General features: G+C 27.5%; 1 long non-coding RNA gene across 1 annotated transcript; it reads right to left on the bottom strand.

The window, feature by feature from the left end:
• Nucleotides 1-1,438: 1,438 nt before the first annotated feature.
• On the bottom strand, nucleotides 1,439-2,512 carry LOC112638208. Its single transcript, XR_003122912.1, has 2 exons — nucleotides 2,354-2,512; nucleotides 1,439-1,882 (listed from the first exon to the last, which is right to left on the bottom strand). It is a non-coding gene; the product is annotated as an uncharacterized LOC112638208 (long non-coding RNA).
• Nucleotides 2,513-6,922: the final 4,410 nt, after the last annotated feature.

Here is a 6,922-nt window from a genome sequence, read left to right as displayed (position 1 = left end):
CATTAACGTTATTCATTACAAGTACTATATTATTTTGCTTATATCTCAATTGTATTATCACATTATTTCATCGATGAAGCTTTTCATATACCGCAGACAATATGATACTGTGTGTGGAATTTTACACAGGTAATACGTGGCACAAAAATAATTTGCTCAAGTATTGTGCGCATTTCTTAAAAATAAATCAAATTAAATTATTTTCAGAATCCAAAAATCGCTACATTGCCAGGATTGTATCTTATTAACTGCGATATTATCACCTTTTAATATGTGTGTGCAGTATTACATACATAAAATATATAAATTTATTTGAAACGTACTGAAATCTTTATCTTATTTATAATATTCATGATATTATAAAAGAAAATTGCAACTCTAATGAAACCGAGCGATGGAATAATTGATTGATACTTATGCTGGTCTATAATATTTACCCTTTTTTCAACATTAGACTTTGGTGCTTTTTTTATTATACAGATGTTATCTGTAAATATAGTACTTGTAATGTTGCTTCTGTATCACTGTAAGCACACAAAAATGATAGCATTTACAGGTAATTATGTTATACTTATATATCATAAGAAAGAGAAAATAAAATTAAAATTGAATACTGAATGTGCTTTAAAGTAAATCTCATCTAAATAAATAAATGCATAAATGTGCGCTCCACATTCCTCATGAAAAAAATACATAATATTAATCTTTATGTATTATTTTTAGAATTGTTTTTTATTCTTTTAAATTCTCTAGATGCACTTTTCATTTCTGCTCTCTTTCTTTCCAACTACTAAATATACTACTAATCTATCATTTTTAATATAGATCTGTCTTTTTTAGTGTACATTATTGCAGTAAGTGGAATAAAGAGCAAATCTTTTGGCACATTTAAAATGTACAGAAAAGTCAGTTTTATCTGATGCGTTTTTTGCAATAGAAATATGTAAACAAATCTGAAAAAAATTCATACGTCTTTTTAAATCTTATTCTTTCTAAATAAAAATTAGAATAATAAATTTGCAAAATAATTTGCTTTAATATATTTTTATTTCAAATATATGAAGTAAAATGCTCAAGGTGCATCGCTATGAAAACATCGATAGAATAAAAAATAGATCGTATACGAAAAAATTATAAAAAATAGATCGTATACAAAAAAATTAAAATATTTACACTACATATAGCATTTGATATAGCATTTAATCGATATGTGCAGTAATACGATAAAATCTAATTTTCTCTCGAATTTTTTCACGAAATTTAGACTACTAAAAAAACATCAAATATTCAAATTGTTCAATAGTCTTGCGAAAGAAGCAGTTCTCGCTTAAAGAATCTTTAGAAAAAAAGTACAAGAAATTCCAAAGAAAAAAAAGGACAAAAAATTTTAAATCTCACATGGATATTTAATTTTATACTAATATTTCTAATGTAACGCTTCATTTATAAAGATTTTATTTTGTGAAACGTTTATACATGAAAGTACAATGATTATACGGCTTCTTTATTCTATTGTTTCATCTTCGCGTGGTTTTCGTTTATAAAATATTTGTGCCTCTGGATATTTTTCTGTCAAAAAATGCAGTTTTTCATATTTCGCTAACAATTGTATTTTCGTTTCATCGGAGTTTCTCGTTCGTTCAAATCCAACATTCCAATTTTCTTTTGTAAGACGGAAATTTAGTAAAGAATGGCAGTAATTTCTTCTTTTTCAACACCATTCTTTTATCCATTACATACTGCATAAAATCGAGAGACTTATTGACGGTACTTCTGGTTTTCTGATTTGCGCTGGTGAAACAAGTACTACTGGATAATTCCCATTTTCTGATTTAACTTTGACTAAATGCTATCATTTTTCATCTGCAAATTGTTGATATTTCTGCAAATATTTCTATTATTTTGAGATTGATTTGTTTCATGATATACTGCAATAATTAAAGTATGATTACTGATATAATCTGCCATGAGACTGCAGAGAAAGCTAGCTTTAATTCTTTATTTTGTTCAATATTTTTAATAATATAATAATTAAATTAAAGTTCTATGAAAATATGCTTGAAATACTAAATAAAAAAGATTGTTTCTTATGTACAACCTTATAAAGTTTAAGTAAACAAAAAATCATTGTTAATAATATACATATATAAATTGATAATTAAATAAAACAATTAATTAATTAATCGACACAATCCACGTTTTTTTTAGCTTTATGTCTAATATATATATATATATATATATATATATATATATATATATATATGTATATATATTTTTATAAATAAAAAATGTTTCTTTCTAATATAAATTAAATAAAAAGTATAATATGCCTTTAAATACTTTATATTCACACCTATTGCAATAAACCAATACGGTTTAGAATGCTTTTACATTCCTCCTTGTACTTTGGCATACATATCCTTTATGCCAATTATCTCACAACATGCTTCTTTTATCGCATGGTGACAAACAAGCCCATTATCCTTCATGAATTTTCTTTACAAATATTTTTATATTCTCAAATTAAAGTCTGTGTAAAGAAATCATGTAACACTGAAAAATACAAAGTGATATTAAAAGAGAAGAAATAAATTTTATATTATATAGTATTGACAAGTATTTTGTTACCAGTGTGTTCCTTATATATAGGAATATACATTAATCTTGGACCAGCCCTATTTTTAATCGTCTTTAGGGATGCTTTGGCTTTTGATAACGCAAATCCAGCCAATCCATTTCCATTCCCAATTACTATAAATGAATTGATTCTAGTCTTACGTGCTAAATTACTGGTCATACAAGTTATCATTTTGTTTTCCAAAATGCAGGTTTCAAAACTTTCAAATGTATCTGCAGAAAACAAAGATATTAATTATATAAGATTCTAATATTTAGAACTGAAAAATCAAAAAAAAAAATTGAAAATAGACATCGTATCACATGATTTTTGTATGTGTGTAATTTAACCATTATAATCCAGTAATAGCATAAATATTAACCTTTTCCAATAAGATCTGATTCAATGTTTCTGCCATCCATTGTAACACTCCTCCAACCACATTCCAATGGCGATAATTTTACTTGCATTGGTCTGGTCTGACTTTGTGGTAATTCCATAAGTTTTTGCTCTCTTTCAAGATTTACAAGCAGTTTTAGCTGTTGAATTAATTCTTTTCCTCTAAACACAGAAGTGTTCAGACCAGGAAATTGTATCGGAATTTTTCCCATGCCAATAATTTGCTCCTTATTTAGGTCTCTCTTTTCACTACTCTTCTTGCTCTACCTCTGCGTCTTCCTGCCCATTACTGATACTTGTCACACCCTTTCATAATTCATCTTCAGGTCCTATAGAACAAAAGCACAGTGAAATACAAACTATTTTCTACTGTAAATATAAACTATTATTAAAATGCTATATCCATAAAGTTCTACTTACTATTCGCAAAGAACATAGAGTTTCTCACATTATTTAATAAAGTGACTATTTTTAATAAATGTGAATGACTGACAAGCAATAAATTAAACAATATTAAACAATAATATATACCTGAAAAAAATTTCATAATTTTATTAGAATTAAATTGATAAATTAATTTTAAATACATATTATATGTTAATTACATATAATGATTTAGAGACAATGATATATTTCATTTGCGTTACCATTGTTTACAGATTGAACATTTTTATCAAATTATTTACAACTCTACAAATATGTAGCATACGACAAGCCATTTTTAAAATCTATAAAACAAACAACAAAATTGTTCATAGTTTTCATTCTGTTTTGTCATAGTCTGCTTTTAGGCGATCTCTGAAAGCAATGCATCCTATAAACAAAAAAATATAAACATGAACTACGTAGTCAAATCTACGAATGTTTTCAATGGGTAACATAATTTCGGATTGTATTCCATGCCTCCTACACGAAATGTCGATAACATAAGTAACGCAAAACGTTTGTATATATTAAATAAATTTGTAATATAAATAAGTTTTGTGATCTCTCTCTCTCTCTCTATGTATTTATCTATCTATCTATCTATCTATCTATCTATCTATCTATCAAGTATAATTGATTATTAAAATATATTACCCGATATTATATTATATTATATATTATAATCACACATTATCTATCCACCATCGCCATTATTATATGTAATTTAATATAGTCTTTATCACAACGGTTCATCATTGAAAATAAATTATAACAAAAAATATTCTAGTTTATTTTTAAATATTATTTTTAAATATTAAATAATATAAGTATTAAAATTAAAATAAAAAATTGGCTCAAATAATAATAATTAAAAATTAACTAAACAATTGATAACTAAGAGCCAATAAAAAGCGCGATAACTGGAGCACAAGAAAAATCCTTTCTCTTTTAATTATTAATATATTTCAAATTATTAGTATATTTCGAATTACTCGTCACAATACATACAATAAATACGAACGTTTCGGATTATCTTTTAATCTACCTTCAACGTGACATTAATATTATTACACATTCGAAAATATTAGACAATGATATGTGAAAAATTATATAAATCAGATGCAGATAGCATTTGTAATATCTGCATGCCGATTATGAAACGATTTATATAATTTCATATTTATTCATATTTATATAATTTTATATGTTATTGTCTAATATTTTTTAATGAGTAATATAATGATACGCCGTTAAATTTCTTTTCTAGATGCGATCGCGATCAACACCGAAAATTATTTATTATAACTATATGATTAATTAACTTTTATAAATAACACATAATTAATATCTATATACAAATCGCGACAAAAATTCTCTATCGCATTTAATCGTAATTTATTCATTTAATCAACTAAGAATTATAGTAACAGAAATCTAAAATAATAAATTATTATTTCGATATGAAATCGATTTTTACGAGCAGAAATTATTTCTTTAGCATTTATAGATATTTATAGAGTCAAATACAATATATCTGCGATGCTTTATTTTTCAATCATTGAAATATTTTGAATTGTGAGAACGCACAATAAAATAATTGAATCATGAATCTAAACATAATGAAAGACTCCATACATCAATCTTTTAATAAATAATCCTATAATTAAAAAATCTATGTAATCTAAAATACTTTTATATACTTTAATATATTCCATATATACATATATGTATATATTAAAATACGTAAAATATTTCGATGATGAACAAACAATAACCGACCTTGGTGCCGTAATAGCGCGCTAATGTTTATATGCTATATAGTCTTGAAAAATGTTTCGATAAAAAAATAATAATAACACGGTCTTTCGGACTAATTTTTCGGTTCTATTATTATTCGCGCGTCGACACTCAAAGAGTAAAGTAGTGTATACAAGACGCTCCGTTAAATCCTTTTCTAGACGCGATCGCGATCAATGTCGAAAAATTATTTGCTGTATTTATTATATTATATTATAATATAAAATAAAATATAATATAATACAATATATTTCGATATGACGAACAATAACACGGTGTTCGGCCTTGACGATGTAAACAATAGCGCGCTAGTCATACGGTTTTTCATTCACAAAGGGACACTCGAGCAATAAAGATCGTAGTGCGAAATACGTCGTATATGTTTCTTATGTTTATATGCCATAGTCTTGAAAAATGTTTCGGTACAAAAATAATAATAACACGGTCTTTTGAATTAATTTGTTCGGTTCTATTATCATTCGCGGATGACACTCAAAGAGTAAAGTAGTAGTACAAGACGCTCCGTTAAATCCTTTTCTAGACGCGATCGCGATCAATATCGAAAAATTATTTGCTGTATTAAAATATGTAAAATATAATATAATATAATATAATATAATATGATATAATATAATAAAAATATGTATTGTTTACGCCAAGATTGATATTATTATCTGTTTGTCATCGAAATATCTTACGTACGTTAACATATTTATATTACCTTATATTGTAATATAAAATATAATATAATATATTTTGATATGACGAACGAACAATAACACGGCATTCGGCTTGACGTAAACATAGCGCGCTAGTCGTACAACGTACGGCCTTCGTATCATTCATAAAGCGACACTCGAGCAATAAAGATCGTAGTGCGAAATACATCGTATATTCTTAAATTAATTATTAATTAAACGATTATTGTATCATGACTTTAATTATATTAAACTTTCGACTATAATCGTATTAATATACATGTATTGCATATAGATATCAATAATGAAAACAACAAATTCATTACGCGTAATAATTAGTTTTACAAAATGAATTATTTTGAGTTTTATTAAGAAGATTTATAATTATATATCTATTAATTATATATTATATTATATATAAAATTATATATAATATAACCCTCCCACGGGGTACACCTTGTCGCGGTGGGAGGGCTTAGTACTTGGATGGTGCCTTGAAGTTTATTTTAAATTTTTTAATTTAGAATAAATCTCAAGGAGCCTGAAGAGGAAGCTAAGTACCCTTTCGCGTCGTCGGTGCCGTCAACGTGTCGCGGATGGCGGCGTCTCGTTACCGCGTTTTCGCGTTTAGCTTTTTCGCGTCATCGCGTCATCGCGTTTTCGCGTTGGACTTTCTCGCAATCCCAATTTCATTTATTTGTCATCGAGTTGTCATCTTCCGACGTCAATTAACTGGGATGTTCATTGAGTCGTTGCTGCAACGATCTTTGTCTCACGCCTGGTGCAACGCGGCACTTAGGTGATGCCGGCGCGCATGCGGATGCCAGTACTGTGTATGTGGGCGCGCGATTTTGAGCTTTTGCTCAAAAGTCCGGCTGATTGAGGTCACGCTCTGCTTCTGGCTCCAGTTCGGTACGGATCGGTTAGGATTCGATCGATTGCTTGGAATCGTCGTTAATGGATCCCTTCTCTTGTTCCGTCTGAG

This window comes from Camponotus floridanus, unplaced genomic scaffold, assembly GCF_003227725.1.
Source record: "Camponotus floridanus strain SB8 unplaced genomic scaffold, Cflo_v7.5 scaffold264, whole genome shotgun sequence".
NCBI classification, from domain to species: Eukaryota; Metazoa; Arthropoda; class Insecta; order Hymenoptera; family Formicidae; genus Camponotus; species Camponotus floridanus.
The sequence above is the reverse complement of the archived record's forward strand: the minus strand, read 5'-3'. Positions and strand labels throughout refer to the sequence as shown.